Source organism: Rattus norvegicus, chromosome 1, assembly GCF_036323735.1.
Source record: "Rattus norvegicus strain BN/NHsdMcwi chromosome 1, GRCr8, whole genome shotgun sequence".
Classification (NCBI taxonomy): domain Eukaryota; kingdom Metazoa; phylum Chordata; class Mammalia; order Rodentia; family Muridae; genus Rattus; species Rattus norvegicus.
In genome coordinates this window covers 142,839,816-142,859,308 of record NC_086019.1, presented here as the reverse complement: position 1 = coordinate 142,859,308, position 19,493 = coordinate 142,839,816, and the positions used below count along the sequence as shown (strand labels likewise).

The window sequence follows — 19,493 nt, the reverse complement described above, 5'->3', positions numbered from 1 at the left end:
CCGCTCGAGAGCCAGGCTCAGGCCAAAGGTGTCCAAGAAACCACTTTGGAGGCCAGAATCATTCTGGCACCCAAGTGTGCTCTGCCTGTCTTGGGGACAGTGTCCTGGGGAGATGGAGGATGGTCCCAACCCAGCGGGGTTGCCTTACAAAGCACAAGCCAGCAGGTGTATTACTAAAGCCACAGCACTCTTGGGAATGAGAGGGATGACTTGGTGACTTTAGATTCTGGCCTACAGAGGGAAGGGGTCCACTTTCAGGGGATTCAGGTAGAAACACAGTCACCTTACCAACGTGGTCCTGGAATCTTCCGACGATGTTTCATTCTGCCGGTTCGTTTTTTGTTTTATTTGTTCGATTTTAAGACTCTACATGCCCTCCTTCCCTGGCTACAGCCACTCACCTTTCCCTGCAGTGATGCGAGCCTCCTTCGTGCTGAAGGCCAGTAGGTGCTAGTGAAGGGCACTCAGAGCCCAGGTAGGAAATTCGGGAATCTGGAGCAACTGTAACACAGAGAGAATAAGTCGGGCGCCCGCCACCAACCCCTAGAAATATGTGCGGTTTATTACAAACCTCAGGGTCCTACAGCACTGACCTGGAGGTGAGGACACAAGCGTCCTACAGGTCACCACCACAGCCTGGGGGAAATGCTGGAGCTCTGAGCTCCCACCAACCTGCCCAGGATGCGGGAAGACACTGGGTGGGGTACTTGCTGTGGAAGGGAGCCGGTTCTATGTAGTACCCATGTTTGGTACTAGACAGGACACTTGGATATGTTGGCAGAAAGCCTGATCTCAACTTAACCAAGGCACAAACATAGCTTTTCCCAGTGTCACAACTAGTGAGGATTTAGACCCCGGAAGGTTTTCTCCATGCACTAACACCTGCCGGCCTTGAGGTTCCACCTTGGCTTTCAGCCCTAGTGTTCCTTGCAAGAGTAGCCAGTGCCAGTCTGCTGACTTCAATGTCTCAAGACAGATATCCCTCTAGTCAGTCATCCAAGCTCAGAATGTATACTGTCTCTCCTTGATCTTCCATACACCGCGGTGCTCTTTGCAGCCCTCAGGACTCGCAGAGATGGATCTAGCTGGGGAGGTAGGCAGCTTATGGGCTATTTAGTGACACTGTGTTGTGTGCATCTGTCCCGGCTTTCATTCTGCCTTCAGCAGGGGAAGTTTTGGATTTCAGCCCTTGGTGTGTGTGTCTGTGTGTCCCTGTCATTTGAGATACCATCTGACCTACTGTGTGCCAGGCACTTTATTTGTATGTTTTATGTAAATTTCACACGAGTCCTGTAGGTACAGGTACTACTGTCCCCATCTCACTTAAAGAGGTGGAGGTCACACCTCAAGGATACACGCAGTGTGGAACAGGATAGAACCTGTGAGAGAATTCTGCCTCAGAGTAGAGCACTCTCAGCTCCCTGCAGCCCAGCCTTTCTAAAATTTACAGTGTGAGGTTTTTAAACCTGGTGATCCCACATCTTGAACTCTAGAACGTCAAGTGAGGAATTATCACCCCCAGGGGCAGGAAAAGCCATACAAACAAGCCAGTCCTACCTTCCCCATAAGCACTGGATTTCTGCAGCCCTCTCAGGCTCCACTCCAGTGTAGGTGCAAGCCTTGAGGGAACCAGAGAGGCCCCACAATGGCCACAATCCAGTCACAGTTCACAATTATATTATCAAGATAACCCAACCAAAATACTGTGAGATGCATTGGTAGAAGGGCTTGATATTTTTGCACACAACCCAAGGAGACCTGAGGGAATACAGAAACTGAAAGGAGCATTCATGGAGTCACCCCTCTTTTCTCTTCATCTTCATTCTGAGAGCTGTGTTTTCTTTAAATGACATGACATGACATTAATGCAGTTTTGTTACAATGAAACCTTTATAAGAGTCAAAAACTATATCCATTGGGCTTGAGGTGGCATGCTATATTTTTAAAGTTTTTTGTTTTTGTTTTGGTTTTTTGTTGTTGTTTTTTCAGATAAAGGGTTAAGGGGCATAGCTCATAGCCTAGGCTGTCTGGGGCAGCAAAGATAGGGCAGCCACAGCCGCAACCGCAGCCGTAGGATGAGGTGAGGTAAAGTGGGTGGGAACAACCAGACTAGATTCCAGAGACATCCAGAATTCAAGTAATAACAAGGGGCAAGGGACTGGAGCCACACTTTCCAGAAGTTCTTTACAAAACACTCTCCAGACATTATAACACTGGCCTACCCTGAAGAGTGACCATGGCTCCCCAACTTGCATCGAACTTGTGATGCAACTGTACCCTAACAAGAGGGAGGTCTGAGAAATGCCACCCTGCACATTTCTAAAACACATTAAGACTAGAGATTTGACCTGAGCCAGTGAGAAGCAATTCTGCTCACAGTACCCCCTAATTCATGGGGGAAACAGAAACTAGGTTGCAAGCTGGGGTGGGGGTGGTGAGGCTGACCAGTGAGGGGGCTCCAGTGCCTGCACAGACGGAAGCTGAAGAGTTCTAATTAGCACAAAGCCCGCACCTTCCATTAATAGCTCACCACCAGCTCCTGGATGCCGCTGAAGGCAGGCAAGTTGGAATGTGTGAGGCTCACCTGTCCCCAGCTCATTAACAGACCTAGGGTGAGAATAGGGCTCTCCTGCGGAAGGACCAGCCCAAACCAACCCCCGTTCCTATCTAATTACAGGTTTGATTTCTGGGTCCATCTGAGGGGGAGAGTGCTTAACCAAGTCTGATATTCTTGGACACATGCTCAGCCAGGCCTCCAAGGAGTGTGCTCCCTCCAGACTTGAAATAAATTCTTTCTTTAAAAGTGCTGGCATACATTCCATTTATATGAAACCCTAGATAGATAAAACTGACAGGGACCTCAAAAGGGGGACAGGAGCAGACAGGCTGGAAAGAAGCAAGAGAGAAGTTTCTGGAAAGGGGGAACTGCTATCTTAGGTGTAAATTTATTTGTCAGAATTCATAGAACTGTATACGTACAATGTATTTACAGGTGAAAATCATGCCTCTAGGAACATTCGTGGGGTGCGCGTGTGTGTGTGTGTGTGTGTGTGTGTGTGTGTGTGTGTGTCTCACCCCTGCACACCTCACATATCCACCCAAAGGTGTCAGCCCCTGACTGATCTCTCCAGAGCTTGCAGTCTGGTTAGTGTGCAGGTTCACACCCTTTTTCAAGGGTCACAGTGGAGAAAGGGCCCAGAGCAGATGGGGAAACGGGGCTATGCACATCTTACAAGCACGGGGCCTCGCTGGCCAAGTGGGGAAGTGGAATGTCTGAATTGAATCAATTAGCTGCAGAAAACTTCAGAAAAGAAGTGAGGCCCTTCATAAAAACAAAGCCCACTCCTTAATCCCCAAAGGCAATCCTCTCCCCCACTCCCATGGCCATTCCTCAGTAAACAAAGAAATCCCCCCTTCCACATCCACACCTCAATATTCATTATGAACTGACATCTGAGGCTGCATTCCAGACTCCCAGAGTGCCCTAATGACTGGAAGCCCAGTGGCGGACGACTGAGGGGTTTCCCTCTCCTCCCCACAGCTCTGCCCTTCTCCTGGCAGTCGCTCTTTCTTTCCTCCTTCTCTTTCTTCTTTTCTTCAAATCAGTGAGTAAGCAAGCCCCTAGCAAGCGAATCCAAGCAAAGACATCACTAACCCTACTTTGTTCATTTATTTTGACAAGTGCAGTTTAATTTTAATTATTTATGATAATAATACTTCATAGTAGACAAGTAAATGTGCCGGGGTATATTTGGTAACATTAATGAAGTCTGCCTAACAGGGACCTTCACTCCAGCACCCTGCCTGGAGAGCTGCCTGCTGGAGAAGCAGGGTGAGACCATTGGTCTGTAGTGGGGTTTGCATTTTTTTTTTGTGGGGGTGGGGAGAGGAGAACTTAATGGGTTTGAGGATTAGCCAAGGGGAAATTAACCCGATTCTAGAGAAGAGGCAAATAGTAAGCCCATAATCAGGTGTAGATGTGAATTGTGTGTATTTAAACACCACGAACACATGCCTGGTGATAAGAAGGCCCAGGCGTGCACACATGCCACATGCATATTTACACATGAATCTCCAATGTGCGAATTAACAGAGGCCCAGAGAAATTAGCCTCTAGCCAATTAAAAATAGAAATAAAAATAGAAAATGTAATACATAGAGTTCTCTATCTCTCTAAAGTACCTTTCTTCCACTTATCGTATGCATCAAGAAGGCAAACATAGGGCAAATTTTGGGAGACTGGGGAGGAATTTCTTCAGCTGGTGATCACATTGGAATGTTCCATTCAACACACAATGGAGATGATATGCAGGTCTTTATGGGTGCAGTGTCCCTTTAAATATGGCTGGACTAGGGATGTAGCTCAGTGGTGGAGCACTGCCTAGCATTGATCTGATTTCACCCCACCATGACTGTTAATATAAGGGTAGGATTCTACATGTCAACAAAATGTATATATTGCACTCATAAGATGGATATATTATATACCATTTGGTGCTACACATTGGTATTTTGAGATGATCGCACTAAAGCATTTACAATTTGTAATATTTAAGGCAGAGTACAGTTAATGGTTGATTTGGGAGGCTGTAAAGAAAACTTTGGACCCTCATTTTATCTCTCAAGAACTGAGAACTTGCTGTCCCTTATTTCTGAAGTGTCTACTACTGCCCAAAGTGGTTTAAAGACTTATCAAGGGACAGATAGGTTTTCTTGAGAGCAACTTTGTCTCAGGACAAAGACCAGGTCTAGCTCTTGGGATAAGAATTATCAAGTCCCTCAGCCATCTCTGTTGTGTCTGTTTGTTTTTGTTTTGTTTTCTGAATGATCCCAGCAGGGAAAGTTGGCCCTTTTCAACGAGGAGGGTTAGTCAAAGTATCAGAGGTGGGAGACTTCTCTTAGCACAGTCCAGGCATGCAGGGTCTCCAACTTGCCTGTCCCTAAAACACAGGTGCTCAGTGGGGTCCCTCAAATCCCCTACTCTTCAAGCAGAGGGCGTTTTGGACCGCACAGCCCTAGGATCAGCTCTAGGCACCCGGCTCCCAGATTTCTCCCCAAACTCTTCCAACCTTTTTCCTTAAAGCTGTGACCCAGCTCTGGCGTGGGAAAGGCGGTTTGGAGCTTTTCACAAATCCACTATCCCCTTGAACCAAAACCAATTAGCCTGGCCCAAGGTCCTGTCATTGAGGCCCTGGCCCTCTTTTCAAACCCCTGCGGCTCAATTGCGGTGAGGGGATGGCCAGTGAATGCCGGGACCACTTAAAGTGGCGCTTAAGCCGGACCGGGATGGAAGGAAGGAGCCAGCGCTATAGGAGCTGTGGCCGCCCATTCTCAGAGCCACTGACCAAGGTTTTGTTCCAGTCACAGCCCCCACCCCGGCTCCTCTGTTAACGACCTTCCCGTCTCTCCACTTTCCAGCTGTTTGAAGGAGAAATCAAAAGCTAGCTCTAGGAATCCGTGAGACACCCAAACTTGGCTTACCCTAGCACTAGAGAGGACATCCAAGCTTTTGGGTCTTACCCCACAAGTCCTGTCCTCGAAGGCATTAACAGAGCACTGTACGCTTGATGTTGTCCTTGAATGTTGCCCACCCTCCGGATGAGAAAATGGACTTGCCTGAAATCACAGTACTTAACCTCAGGGCAGTTAGGGAAAAGTTTTTTTAGACTCCCGAATTTGGAAGAGAGAGAAGGGCCTTCAGACCAAGATGAGAAAGATTGTGGAGTGCTCATCTTCAGTTCATTAAAAAGCGGAACAAGCCCAGATAGTTATCAAGGTGGGGTCCACACCATTCACATCTACATCTGGACCCTAGTCCAGAATGGAGAGAGTGTGAGGATAAACTGTCAGAACCTTCCTTCAGCCCCTTACCTCTAGCTTGTCCCCAATTTCCTTTCACATTCTTCAGGTGGAGTGAAGATACCCTCGGTGATGGGTACCACTGCTAGGGGGCTCTAACTGTCGCCATGGTAACACGCATCCCACCCTAGGCTAAAGCTGATTGGCCATTTAATCCAGGGTGGAGGAAGGTAGGCCGGGCTCTAGTCTGGGTGGAACAGGGGACAAGGACATCCCTCCCCACGCGTGTGAGAAGCCGAAGAGGAAGAGAAGGCGATTAAAATGGCGCCGCGACCTCCAAAAGGAGGCTGTTCTGGTTGTAGATACCCCGGTGGGAGAAAACCCAGCAGTTCTCCGGGCCGCGCCACCTTCCGGGGCCCTTGAAGGCGCATCAGTCCGGGCAAGACTGTCCTGGGGCTCCCGGCTGAGCTCTCCCCGCCCGGCTACGCAGGCCGGTTTGCACGCCTCGGTCCGCCAGGCGCATCGGCGACCGCTTAGCGGGATCCGCGGACCCCGGGGCGCGGGACTGCGCGTTGGGACGAGGGCGGGGCGGGCGGCGGCCGCGCTTCTAATCCCGGCGCTGCGTGTGGGAGCGGCGGGATCAGGGAATTAGCGCTGTAACTTCGGATTAGTAACGCTCGCTAAATGAGCGCCTAATTCCGACCCTTCATGCTTTTCAGCATCGCACTGGGTCCTGGGAGGCCTCCTGGCCCGGCTGCTACGTGCTCTGTTCCCATTTCCCGGGAGGTCCGACAGCGGTCGAGAACTCCCGAACCAGTCTAGAGCCAGCCTCTGACCTCGCTGTACCGTGCGTTTCTGTGATGCCTGCTGATGCCAGCTTTTCATTAGTCGGGTTGAGGCCCATATGGCCGGTATAGTTCAGTGTTGAAATTCTTTGGAGAACGGAGGAAGAAGCCTTTGAAGCTTCCTTCTCAACGAGGGCCGTTCTCAACTCTGCCCTGCCAAGTGGCCTACCGTGCAACCTTCTGCGGAATGTTCCGTGTTTCTAGTTGTAAAATGAAAGGTGTTGACATCTTTGAGATCTCAACCAATTCATGCTTCCAACTGTACTTTCAGCCGTGTTTCCAGGACCCACAAGCCTTTTCTTATAGAAAGAGACTAGTTAGTGCAAGTTGGAGCAGTGTAGCCCAAACTTGGGCAGTCAGGCCAGAGGACACTTGGGAAACCAATGGGACAGGAAGGGTTGGGAGAGAAGGCTGAGGGGGGCCCCAGGGCCTCTTGGCTTCCTAAGGAAGTCCTTAGGCTAGCTAGGGAGGTTGATACGGAACCCAATTTTGAGCCTGTGTCTTGGGCTCCAAGGGTCCTGGGTGGGATTTGAACATCTCTCTGTTAGGATGAAATTGATGGATTGACACTCCTGAAAACTTTTTGTGATGGGTGTGAGATAAATTCTGTGAATTAGAATCAGTATACCCATTCCATCACCACCACCACTACCTCCCTTGCACCCCCCATCCTTTCCCTAAAGTGCAAGGTTTGTTTCAGGAGATTTTCCCCTTCTTAGAAAGCGGTAAAAGGCCTGCACTTTCTCAGTCTGTGACTCTTCCTCCGTGGGACTTCTAACAGGGACTCCAGCCTGCCCGGACAGCAAGAGAACTGAAAGCAACACTCATTCGTATTGCTCTGCAAACACAACTGTGAAGCTACATGGCTACCTTGGCTTAGGAAGGCCCTGTTCTCAAAAAAATAGCAAAGGAGTAGGGGCGAGAAGTCCTGGGGCAGGCTCTGGGGAAGCCCCAGCCCATCAGTGAGCCGAGGAGGCAGGGAGTGCTGGGCAAGCAAGCTGAGAGAGCTGCTCTGGTTTCCTCTGAAATGAGGTCACCACCGCACACAGGCTCCCAGGTGCACCGGGAAGGGGAAGCAAGCCCAGTAGATGCAGTTGGAGGGGGGGGGAGGCTCTTGGGTCCCCAAACATGTGAGTGACCCTTCACAGGCCTAAGAAAGAAGTCTGGCCTTTCAAAACAGGAAGATAACAGGATCATGAAATCCTTCCTTCCACCCAATGATCCATCCCTGAGAAGGAGGCAAAGAGACACCTTCTTTCCTGCCACTGGGTTTAATTTTGTCCATAGCTAAGGTTCCAAAGGCAATGCAGTGAAACTCTCCACCTATTATATGGAAACCACACCTTGCCCCTCCCCAGACCCAGCAGGTTCTCTTTTTGTATCACTGAATATTTCTACGTTTACACATGTAACCTTTTTGTTGTTAAGATAATTTTGCTAAGCAAAGGGGAGAAAAACGTCTGGTAGGTGCAAAAATGGAAAAAGATTTCTATTATCACAAGGGGGCTGGGCAGGTTCCGGATAGAGGCTGAGAGACCAATCTTATAAATAACTAAGGCAAGAGGCTCTTGGGATTGAACTGGGCCGAGATGGAAGTGAGGTGACCTAGGGAGTGCCCACCTCTGCACTTCTGAGCTGTGTTCCCTACTCCCTGAAGGGCAGGCCCTCACCCCCAGATCTGCTTTCTTAATACGTTCAAGGAAAAGAAAACGGGTCAAGTCAGGATGGGGCTCCCATCCTTCCCAGGCAATCTGCTAAAGCACATATACACTGATATGTGCTTTAAAGAACCCCAAAGAACCCCGGGCCTTAAGGAATGGGAACTGACTTTGAATCCTTTCTTCCCTACACTTGATAGGGTCCATAGCTGGGTCTACAATCACCACGGGGAGCCCTAATGGTTTCCCAAGTTGCAGGGGCCCCCAAACTTCAAGATAAGGAAAGAGAGTAAAGGGAATGCCAGGAAGGAGAGGAACATGAAGGCAGATAAACCTCAAAGGAGGACCTTCTGCGCCTTGTGGGGCTAAGAACCACAGACACAGAACAGTGGCACGCCCCACTCGCTGTGCCCAGCTAAGAGGGACCTGGAGCTTGAGTGGCCGGTGTGCAGCATTGGGTTGCCATGGGAACGGAATTCAGATTTTTTCCCCAATTGCTTTTTTATTTGCTAGACATTGTAATACATCTTATGTTGCCACTTATTGGGGCGGGAAGGAGAGGAGCTCCAGAGAGCCTGGTTGCCCCTTAAGCAGTTGGGGAAGTTGGGGAGGCGCTGGCCCCAGTCGTCCGACCAGAACTATAAAGGTTTAGAGGATCTGGGCTACGTCTCTCCCGCCCAGCAGCCTGCTCTTGGTTTGTATGCAGGGCAGGGCCGGTCGGTCGGGGCGGGAGGCCCCCGCCTAGGCCCCTTGCCATTGAGCACACTCCCCGCCAGTTCTGCTCCGCTTCACGCTGCACACAGACCCCCCAACTGCACACAAAGGCAGCTGCCAGAGCCGGTGAAAAGTGATCAAATTATCAAGAACTTGACCTCACCGAGGGGCGAAGCTCCAGCAACCCCCCAGCCGTATGCTAATGGTGCTCAGGGGCTGACTCGTCGAATAATTCGATAAAGGCTGCATTGTTAGCGGCAGGGCAGCCCCCTGCCCACCCTTTTACTCCCCCCCCACCGCCTACCGGTCTCTCTCTCTCTCTCTCTCTCTCTCTCTCTCTCTCTCTCCCTCCCTCCCTCCCTCCCTCCCTCCCTCCCTCCCTCCCTCTCTCCCTCCCTTCCTCTCTGGGTTCTCTTTCTCATCGCATTTGCATCCCAAAATCCTAGTCTGCAGCTCCGGGCGTGGATTGTTCTAGCCTGATTTATGGGGTGAAGCCAAAGGCTGGCGCCTTCCCCGCCAGCGACCCTTCTGCAACCCCAGCCCGTTCCCTGCCCCCAGCCCACTCCACTTGCGGGGTTCCAGCCTCGGCGCTGGGAAATGGTGATGGAGATGCAGGGACCAAGGAGGAGGTGAAGGGAATGCCTCCAGGACACGGCGAGTGTCCACAGGAGAGCCGAGGTCGGATACCTGGTCCCGGCGTGGCCGCTCCGTCGAGCTGGAGTCCCTGGGTGGCGTGGGCTTCTCTGGGCTCCTCTGGCTCCTGTGGCCAGGGCGGCCGGCCGGGCCATCGCACGCAGAAGTTGTTAGAGTCATTTCTACTTTCGGTTATCTAGCTTTATGACGGCTCTGTGGCACTCATACAGCTAGATAACCAAAGAGAGAAACGGGCCTCCCATTCGCCGGCACCGCTGCCGCGCTGTGGGCCCCACGTGCTGCCGCCGACCGGGCGCGGGGGCCTGAGCGGACTCCGCTCCCGCAGCCCCGGGCGCGGGCGGAGAGCCAGAGGGGACCGACAGACACACAGACACACGGACTCCCGCTACCCGGATCGCCCAGTTCCCTTCCTCCTTCGCCCTCCCCAGTTTCTCCAACCCCAGTTCCCTGTTCAGTGCGTGCGCGGCCCGCTTCGACGCCGTCCCGGGGCGCACTCGGGGAACCGGCGCTCTGCGCTTGGGAAGCCTCCGGCGCCCCGGCGGCCCCCAGCGCACTGGACCGTCAGCCCTCCTCTCGCAGGCTAATCGCCCCGCGGGGAAGTGACGTCAGTCAGGGGATCGGCCTATCAGGGGCTCACATTCAAATCCCAGCCCCCTTCCCGCGCTCGGCACCACCCAGCCTTACAATGGCCTCGGCGTTCACGGCTTCTGCGCCGCGAGGACAGGGAAGCGCCTCTTCTGCCCTCAGAAGCTTTAGGCCTGCTTTCCTGGATGCACACAGTCTGGTCTTTCTCGCGAACCTCTTTGACCTATCCCCCAAGGTCCTGGGTGCGTAGCAGCCACCGCAGACCCCCAGAGTTACAGTTTGAGGGAAGAGGTTTAAGGTCGAGGTCTCGCCAGGGCAACCAAGTGAGCGCACGAGAGGCTGCGAACCGATCACTTCATTCTTAAGGTCTCTCTTCCTTTTTTTTCTTGCCCAGCACTGTGCAGACTACGCGGTAGAGACCGGGGATTAAGGGAGGGAGTGGGTTTCTAGATCAGTGTATCCCATACACATTTCCTGACTTATAAGAATTTCTGTGGCATGATACACTCAAACCAGGTCCTAGATGTCGGCACCGGACTGCTAGCCCTTTCCCTCTGACCATTCCTAGGTAGAGCCAAGGATATGCCCTCAATTGTGTCTCAGCGCCTTGAAGATATCCAACACCAGAATTGGACTCCCATTCCCCTCCCATAAAAATAATCAGCTCCTGCCATCTTTCTGCTCATAGCACACTCTGGCCCACTTGCTCCAAGTGACTTCACAGGGCAAAGGAATAGATATTTTGGAATTTCTCAGAGCCACGGTAGAATTGAGCCTGGTCACCAAACTGATGGTCCCGTCAGGGTCTCCCAAATATGAGTGACTCAGAGGTGCTCACCTGAAACCAATCCCTTCTTCCTTGCTCCTGTGCCCACCGTCCCACTCCGAGCCCTCTGATTCACCTCCATCACCCATTCCTGGGAGGCAAAGGATTAAACATAAAAAAAATTAGATATCTTTTCCCCAGACGTCCTTAGAAAGATCTTAAATTCAAGAGCTAGAGACCGATTCAACAATAGAGTAGGGTAACAGATTCCAGGATTCCAGCAGTGACTATTCGGAAGTCCCAAAGATTCTCCCTCCATGCAAAGGCATCCCGGACCAGCCCAGCCTTAGGTGGGGGTACTCATTCAGATCTGCTTTGGTGAGGCTGGGGCACCCCCTCCCCCACAACACACACACTCCATCAGCAAATCTCATAAGGTCGGGTTCAAAGAATAGGCCCAAAGTGGGTGATTCGGAAGGTTCTTGGATTTTCCTAAAGGCATCTAATGCACTCTCCCTTAAAATGACACATCTGGATTGTTGTTAAGTATCAGGTTTTGGCGTGCACCTCTTTACCCTGTGCTTGTTTTAGATTTGTCCTATTTTCATCTTGACCCAAAATCCAAGGTGGGCTGCAGTCCCACTGCCATTTCTGTCAGCCAGTGAGCAAGCCAGCTCTTTTCAACTGCCACCTCACAGACAAATCCGTGTCTCAGAAAAAGGACGCAGGCTAGACCGAAATGAAGCATCAGAGAAACAGAGAGGCTGACCTACTGACAGCAAGGCCCAGGAAGGAACCTCGAATTTGGGCCTGCCTGGTTAATCCTAAAGGATTTTTCATAATTAGGAGGTGCCCCTTTCTTCTCCTCCTACAGCCTCTGGAATCTACACCCTCTTCCATTGAGCTGTGTGTCTGTCGGTGTGGGCGGCCTCCTGCGCTCTAGTCTTTCCCGGCCACCCTGAGCTGGAATGGGTGGAACTGAAGAGGCAGAGAGAACTGTGCAAGCACGATTCACCTGAGAGGGGGAGGGAAAAGAAAGAGGGAGAGCAGAGCGGGGAGCAGGAGAGAGGGGAAAGAGAAAGAGAAGGAGGACTCTCAGAGTGTGATTTAAGCAGGACGCTGCACAAAATGGCTCCTCAGCGAGGATCATGGTTACAGCACACTGGAGCCCTGGCCTGAAAGCCTAGGACTGGTTAGGGCTCTGGGAGAAAGATTAAAAAGCTTGATTTTGCATTCTGTTCAGGTGCAGCAGGCCACTGCCACCAAAGCCACATTCTGTTGTCTTTTAGGAAACCAAGTCCCTTGCTAAAGCAGGTGAGGTCAGCCAGGCAGAGGGTCTGCTGCACAATGCTGGAGTAAGACCTCTGTCTTCCAGTGTCAAGGGGTACGAAGACACTATCAGCTCACTCTCAGGAAGGAGGCCACAGTGAGTGTGGGCCTTGAACCATCACTGCTTGCCACTTGGAGGCTGTTCTGGTGGGACAGGGCAGTAGGTCGTCTCTTGGGCTAGCAGCCACACCCATGTACAGGATGGGAAGCCTCCAGGTCATACCCAGCAGGGACACATTGTTTGGGGTTGAGCCTACCCAAGGAGGGCCCTGCTGACCTTGGCTCTGATTGTCTTCTCATCTTCACACTGTACCCTGGGCCGGCTCTAAGTTCGATGCACTTCCTCCTATATCAATCCCTTGCCTCTAGCCTACTGTCCCTAAGTCCCAAGAAAGAGCTGGCGCTGGATCTAGAGGTGGCCCAGCTAGAAAACTGGCGGCTGCTGACAGGCCCTGGCCATGGTGCTGAGAGCTGCCCACCCTGCATTTTTGTTTTGTTTTGTTTTGTTTTTCGTTTTTCTTTTCCTTCAGCTGTTCCACTAGCTCAGAACTTCCTTGGTCTCCTAGCTGTGGTTTGAAATGTGAGCTCTACGGGTGCCTACAGCAACTTAGAAAAGCAAACACCCAGGGGAATGGCCAGCACTTCGACATCTCCAAAGGTTGGAGACTCCATTTTTCATATTCAAATTACCACACAGAGACAAAAGTCTTTGACTGAGTTCCCATATCTGAATCTACAGAAACTATACCTGCCCTAGAGCCCATTGAAATGGACATTGCATTTTCTCCCACAATCAGTTTATGAGGTGGACCCTAAGGCTGGCATGTTACTTGTGCGTGCATATCTGCACGCAGATCTGTTGCACCTGCTGGCAGGCATCCACTCCACTTGCCTCTGTCCCCGTGCTTCTATTCCCTGTTGGTAGTTATTCAGTTTATGAGTTAAGGGGTTCTGAGAAGGACCAGGAACAAGTCATGCCCTCACTCACAGTAGGGTGTGGACATCCTAGTCCTGTGACCAGACTTGCCCAGATCCTAAGGTAAGGCTGGGAGCCTGAGGCTGATGGAATACAACAGATGCAGCCACTTGGCCTGCAATGAGCACTCCTTTTGATCCCCTCTGGGCTGTAATTAGGACATAGAATCTCTAGCCACAACCCAGGCCAATTCCAGGTGCCTCTTCTCCATGGCTTCTTTTCTCTCCCATCCCTCGTCAGGCTCAAGCTTTGACTAAGCTGATCTTCCTATTGTCTGGAGGCTTAAAGGGCTGTTCACTGGGAGATCCAGCTATGGGATACCTCAGATGGAGCCAGTTCCTTGTACCCAGAGGGTACAGAGGACTCCACACCTACCCTCAAAGACACATGTCCAAGTGGGCTATAGCTCTCTTTCTATCTTTTAACCTGCCCATTTCTTCAACAGCTGAGGTGAAGGCAGGCAGCAGGGTGTGGGCTCTTCTAAACAGGGACCTCAAAATATCTCCTTCAAATGGCCAAGCCTTCCCTTGTAACCAGCCAGTATTGCTCCTGGAAGCTCTCGAGGTACACCCTACCTCTGCACCCACTTAGCCTACCTCTGACCTCCCTTCACTGAAAGCTGGACCCTCAAACTCCAGTGCCTTAAGATCCTATCACCTCCCGAATATAAAGAATATTCAAAGAGGGTCTCTCTCTCTCCCTTTGAGGCTCAGTATCAAGATCATCTGGCCTCTCTGCCACAATGGCTCAATAGATTGTATTTTTTTGGATGTTTTTGCTGCTCCAAAGATCTAGCCTGGAGCCACTCCTTGCTCGAGCCAGCTGCCACCTTCCTCTGATACCCTGTACCACCTCAGCTTTTCCCAGAGAAGACTCTAAACAGCCTCAAGCTCCATCCATGGCATCCGTGGTTCCCTTGCTCTTCTCAGCTCAGAGGAGGATAGACTGGAGGAAGCTTCAGAGACACCCACAGACAGCTCCAAAAGGCCTGCCCCAAAGCATAGAGTGGGGTACTGAAAAGAAAGGCGTTCCTAACTTCCCATTTCAGAAGGGGAAAGAAGACGTCATAAATCTTGTTTAGAGTGGGTGTTGTGTGTTGCATCTTTCTCAAAAAAAATTTTTTTCCAGGAAGCCACTTTGTTATTTGTGTGTTGGTGGGGGATGAGGGATAAGAAGGCAGAGGAGAGTCTCGGGTAGGAGTTAGGGAGGGGGAACTCCCTGGAACCTCTCAGAAACATTCTTCCTCTAAAGCCTCTCTACCTCCCCACAACTTCCATCAGACCTCTCACCCTGTCCTTTTCTGAACACCGCAGGTGCGTCTCGCTATCCCAAGACCCTTGACCTTGGTCTTGACGATTTGCGGGAGATCCCTGAGCTCTGATCCACAATTAGAGCGTAACCCACAACCCTCCCATAGTCCAGAAAAGCCCTGAGCCCTTGAGATGTTCAAGAGGGACCCACAGAGACACCCCAGGCCCCTTAACCAGTCCAGCTGGCCCCCTGACACTGTTTTAGTGAAGACTACCGCCCTGACGCCCTAGCCCCTCTCTCCTAGCCTGGCCAAGACGCAGAAGGCAGTGGACTTACGGACCCGGGAGGGGGCCGGGGCCCCACGAGGCGACGGCGGGGGTGGGGCGGCTGTGGTGACGGTGGTTCGGCCGCCCAGGATCAGGCGAGTCCCCAGGCTCAGGCCCAGCTCCGGCCACCCTCCAGGCGCCGCTGCCCGCACGGTCGCGTGGCCGAGAGCTGCTGGAAGCAGGCGCGGCGGCGTTGGCGCTGGGGTTCCTGGCGGCGCGCCGCTTCTCTCGGCTCTGAGCGGCTCAGCGCCGCCTTCTCGGGCGGGCACGGCCCGCAGTGACGTCAGCGCGGCTCCCCCCGCCCCCCTGGCTTCGCTCGGGCCAGTGCGGAACGGAGAGGCGGAGGCAGGAGGCGAGGGGCGCCCTGCCCTACGACCCGACCCTGCCTGCCCGCGCCCAGCTTGCGTCCGAACAACCCTCCCCGCAAACGGCCCTCACCACCGGGCTCACCCAGAGCCACCAACCACCTGGGAAGTGGTGACAAACAGAGGGCTGGAAGCCTCACAGGCAGCTCCAAGCCGGGGGATCCAGGATGCTCGGGGAAGAATGGAAAGCCTAGGGCTTGAGGGACGTCTGCGCTGTGGGTGCAAAGGGGGCATTTGATCTTTTCACACACACAAGTGTTGGCTGAGGGAACCCACGAGGGGATTGGCTAGTTTTGGGGTCCCAATGCGAGCTCGAAAGGGACCCTTTAGCTCGCAGGAACGTGTTTCGTTGACAGCCTGGGTTGTGTTCCAGCCTGGATCATGCTCATCGGAGACCCAGAGCCGCCCTACCTCGCCTCACGCGGGGGCGGTGCACTTGCAAACTCTTTGGGCCGCAGACCGCCCCCGAGCCGCTGTCCAAATGCTGAATCCGACCTCCCCGGGGCAGGCTCCAGAGCCCGGTTGCACCGCGCTCGGCATTGTCCGCAGGGCGGATATGGGGTTCTGGGACTCAGAGTCAAAGCCCCTGAAAATTCTAGTGCTCCAACATATTAGGAAGCTACAAGGAAGGGGGCGAAAGGTCAAGAGGAGGCGGGAACAGAGAGGGCAGGCAGACCCGAGTGCCTGACCTGCGGAACCACCTCTTCCTCTTGCGCCCCGGTGGTTCGCTCAGGGTCCCTTCTGCCAGTGTGTGTTTCTCTCGCCACCACAGCAGGGGAGGTCCCTCCGGCCGAACTTGTCAGCGTGTCTCATCATTCATCCTGAGCCAGACAGACAGGCCAAGTTCATGAGCAACGCAGTTAACCCCTTGCAAACTGATCGCCTCCCAAAGGAGGGAGCCGAGCCGTTTGAATAGGGAATGTTCTCCCGGACTCCTAGGACACCACCTCCCGGAAGCTGCGCCTGCCACCGCTCCTTTCTTCTTCCTGGCCTCGTTGCGTTTTTTTCTTCCTGTTTTTTTTTTTTGTTTTTTTTTTTTTTGTTTTTTTACTGTTTTGGTCTCCATGATCTTCCTAGATCCTTCCTCTTAAAATTAATTTGAGATCAATGTAGCTGGTTTTCTAGACGTCTTCTATTCCCAGGTTGTGCTGGTGTTCATGGTGGAAAATTTAGTCCAGATAAACATAAGATAGCATATCAACTGGCCTTAATCTCTACGCTTGGAGGCCTGACCTTAAAAGGGGGAAAAGTGTGTGTGTGTGTGTGTGTGTGTGTGTGTGTGTAGGGTTCTTATTAGAAGAATCTAGATTGCTGATTGTGCAGAACAGGGCAAGAGGAGAAAGAGGGGAAAGAAAAGCAGAGAAGCAGGAAGCAAGGTGAACGTGATAAGTCAGACTTTCGGAACTAGATGGGGACAGAAAACCAGAAAAAAGCTTCCAGAAAAGGATCTGAGAGGGAAACACGTCCAAAGACCCGACAGAGCAGCTTCAGAGACCCTGAGATACGATGATCTAGTACAGAAACTTAGAGAGAGGAGTGAGATCTTGGTGGGGAAGGCTTGAAGAGCCAACTATTTCTCTTCACACACTCCATCCACAGGCTTCTTTGGTAGTCTCTAAAGTTGACGATGATCTTCCCTTGGTCTCTTTGATCACTCTAACCTTGAAGACTGGACCGTGTGTGTGTGTGTGTGTGTGTGTGTGTGTGTGTGTGTGTGTGTGTGTGTGTCTTGCCTGAGGTAAAGACCATCCCTTGTTTTGGACCCCCAGCATCCCCCTAACTTTCTCAGCCACTCCTTACAGTCTGGCAGGCTCGGCTACCCCTCCCCTCCCCCACTTCCTATTGAATTCCTGGCGTCTGGTAGCTGGCGGCAACTAGGGCGACCTACCAACTTTTCCCCTGGGCATTTTCTCGCCCCCTTCACCCCCCAGTGCTTTCTTTTCTTCTCCCAGCGCTCCTTTTGAAAGGAGGCACCCAGGCCCAGAACGTGTTCTGCAGTTTAACTACTTCCAAATTCTTTGTTTAGGTCACCCCGGGACTCCATTGTCCGCTACTGAGAGCGCGGGCAGGCCGGCGGGTGCGCCTCTGCCTGCGCAGGCCTTGAATCCATTAGGCCTCTGAGGCTCTAGCCCCGGCGTCAATGCTCGTCCCCTACCCTCCCGCCCTCTGCTGCCTTTCTTGGATGAAGTAAAGTCACTGAAAAGGGCAGGTTCGTTTTGAGGTTACGTGGATCTCACGACAGAAAGAGAGAGAGAGAGAGAGAGAGAGAGAGAGAGAGAGAGAGAGAGAGAGAGAGATCGGAGCAACTCACCTCAGCCTGAACGCTGGGTGCTTGGTCCCAGTGGTTGATTTCTTGAGTGAACTGGATTAGGCATGAGATGGGGAAAGGAGAATCAGCACAGAGCTCACATCTCATCTCCAGTCTTCCATTTGCACACTCACAACTGGTATTGCCCTTCTTCGCTTTCCTCGCTCTTGCACTCTCCAGAGTTCCAAAGCGGCCCCTGGGCCGAAAGAGTAGGGAAAGGGGAAGCTTTAGTAGGAGTTTCCCCAGGAAGCGCTGCTGTGCCCTGTGCTCAAACTGCCTCCCCAGCACGACAACTTCCCAGGCTCACTGAGAAATGGCTAAACATGGTCTTGCTCTGCTTTCCCAGATTCATGAGTACGGCCAAGGGAGGACCCTATTCTCCTCCCATAGGGACCAGGGATGCTATTCCTTCAGTAAAGGCTCAGAGGCCCTGTGTCCCAGAAACACCTTAGACAGGCTGTCACTGTCTCTAAGTCTTGAAGCCATGAAACAACAAGAAAGTTCGGAAGGTCAGTCAGTGGCCCAGGAAAGGCTGACCATCACTTTCCTCAGAGCAAGGTCACCGAAGCATGACCTTCTTGCTCGGGGGTTATCAGGGCGTCAAGTCCAGGGACAACTCTGACGTACAGGACTTCTAGAAGTTGATCGAGCCTCTGGTCTGCCTGTTTTGGCCATCCCCAGTATTAATCTAACTTCTCAGAAGCAGACGCCCAAAGTATAGTCACGAAGGAGCGGGTGAGAGGGCAAGGATGGGGGACTGTGACCCAAGAAAGGGTGCGGGTAGAGCTCAGGATGCAAATGGAGTGCGCAGAACAATGGACGTCTCTCCTGACAGGCCTGAGAGGCAGGAGAGAGAGGTCGCGGGATTCGAATCCGTACCGAATCAGAACCTTGCGGCTGCAAGCTCTGCAGCTCAAAGAATCCCTCCCACTCCTCTTGGCTCCAGAACTGCATTTGGTGAGGCCTGCAGAGCTCCGAGATCTGGCCAGGCTACATGAGAGCTCTTGCAGACACTGATGTTCCTAAGGGTCTCCCACACTCCTATTCACATTTTCTTCTTTTCGTTCTGGCGGGCGTACCCGGGGTCCTGTGGTCCGCTGTCCTGACCTAGCAGCTCTGGCACGCTGACGCGGCTCCGCGCCTTGTCCAGCAGCGCCCTCTGCTGGGCCTTCTACTCGGGTGCAAGTGCGCACCAAGCCTGACCGGGCGGCGGGAAAGGCTCCGCTTAACAAGAGTGGGCGGTGACACGCTCGCTTCTGGATTTGTAGCGACGCCAGGGACAATGCAGTATGGGGTGACCTGGACATCTGTTTCTCCTCCTGGCTCCTCTTTACCTTTCAAACTCTGCCGCGGGTCAAGGGCATCATTTGCGTTGCTGGGGACATCGGGACAGTCAGATGGAAGGAAGCCTGGGGACTTCAGACATTTCCCCTTTCGTACCCTTGTCCTTACTGAAGTGTCAGTCCCTCCCCAGCTTTGCCTTTCCAGTTTAGTGGCTTCCTTTCGGTCAGGGTCCTCCTCATCTCTACGGATTTCAGAAAATGAAAACCCGAAAGCCATATATTTCTCTTTGGGTTGGGGTGGGGTCGGGGGCACCTAATGCTTGGAGGTGCAGGCAATGACTGGATTTGGAGGCTCTTTCTTAAGAGCCCACGGCTCACAAGCTACAGTCTTGAACATCTCTGAAGGTTCAGATATGACGTTCCCAGTGGCCACAATGTGGGTGGGTCCTTGACATTCGTTTACCCAACAAATAAGAGTTCTGAGCCCACACTGCTAGAGGCTTAGCTCAGGAAAGGTAATTTGCTTTCCAAAGGCTGTAATCGAGTCTCTGGATCCAAAGAGAGCAAATGGCTCTGCTTAAAATTGAACATGTTTATGTCTGAGATGAAAAAAAATCAATTCTTTTGTTGTTGT

General features: G+C 52.4%; 1 long non-coding RNA gene and 2 other non-coding genes across 3 annotated transcripts in view; 1 reads left to right on the top strand and 2 right to left on the bottom strand.

The window, feature by feature from the left end:
• Window positions 1-18,883, bottom strand: part of Mir9-3hg (Mir9-3 host gene) — a 36,397-nt gene extending 17,514 nt beyond the window's left edge. Inside the window, exons 1-6 of the long non-coding RNA XR_010062647.1 lie at window positions 18,656-18,883; window positions 17,711-17,772; window positions 15,680-15,832; window positions 14,918-15,320; window positions 11,094-11,172; window positions 402-501 (exon numbers count right to left, since the gene is read on the bottom strand). This is a non-coding gene — a long non-coding RNA (Mir9-3 host gene). The remainder of the gene's footprint in view (window positions 1-401; window positions 502-11,093; window positions 11,173-14,917; window positions 15,321-15,679; window positions 15,833-17,710; window positions 17,773-18,655) is intronic.
• Window positions 9,806-9,920, top strand: Mir3597-3 (microRNA 3597-3). Its single transcript, NR_037346.1, has one exon. It is a non-coding gene; the product is annotated as a microRNA 3597-3 (primary transcript).
• Window positions 9,820-9,909, bottom strand: Mir9-3 (microRNA 9-3). The gene has a single exon (NR_031812.1). It is a non-coding gene; the product is annotated as a microRNA 9-3 (primary transcript).
• Window positions 18,884-19,493: the final 610 nt, after the last annotated feature.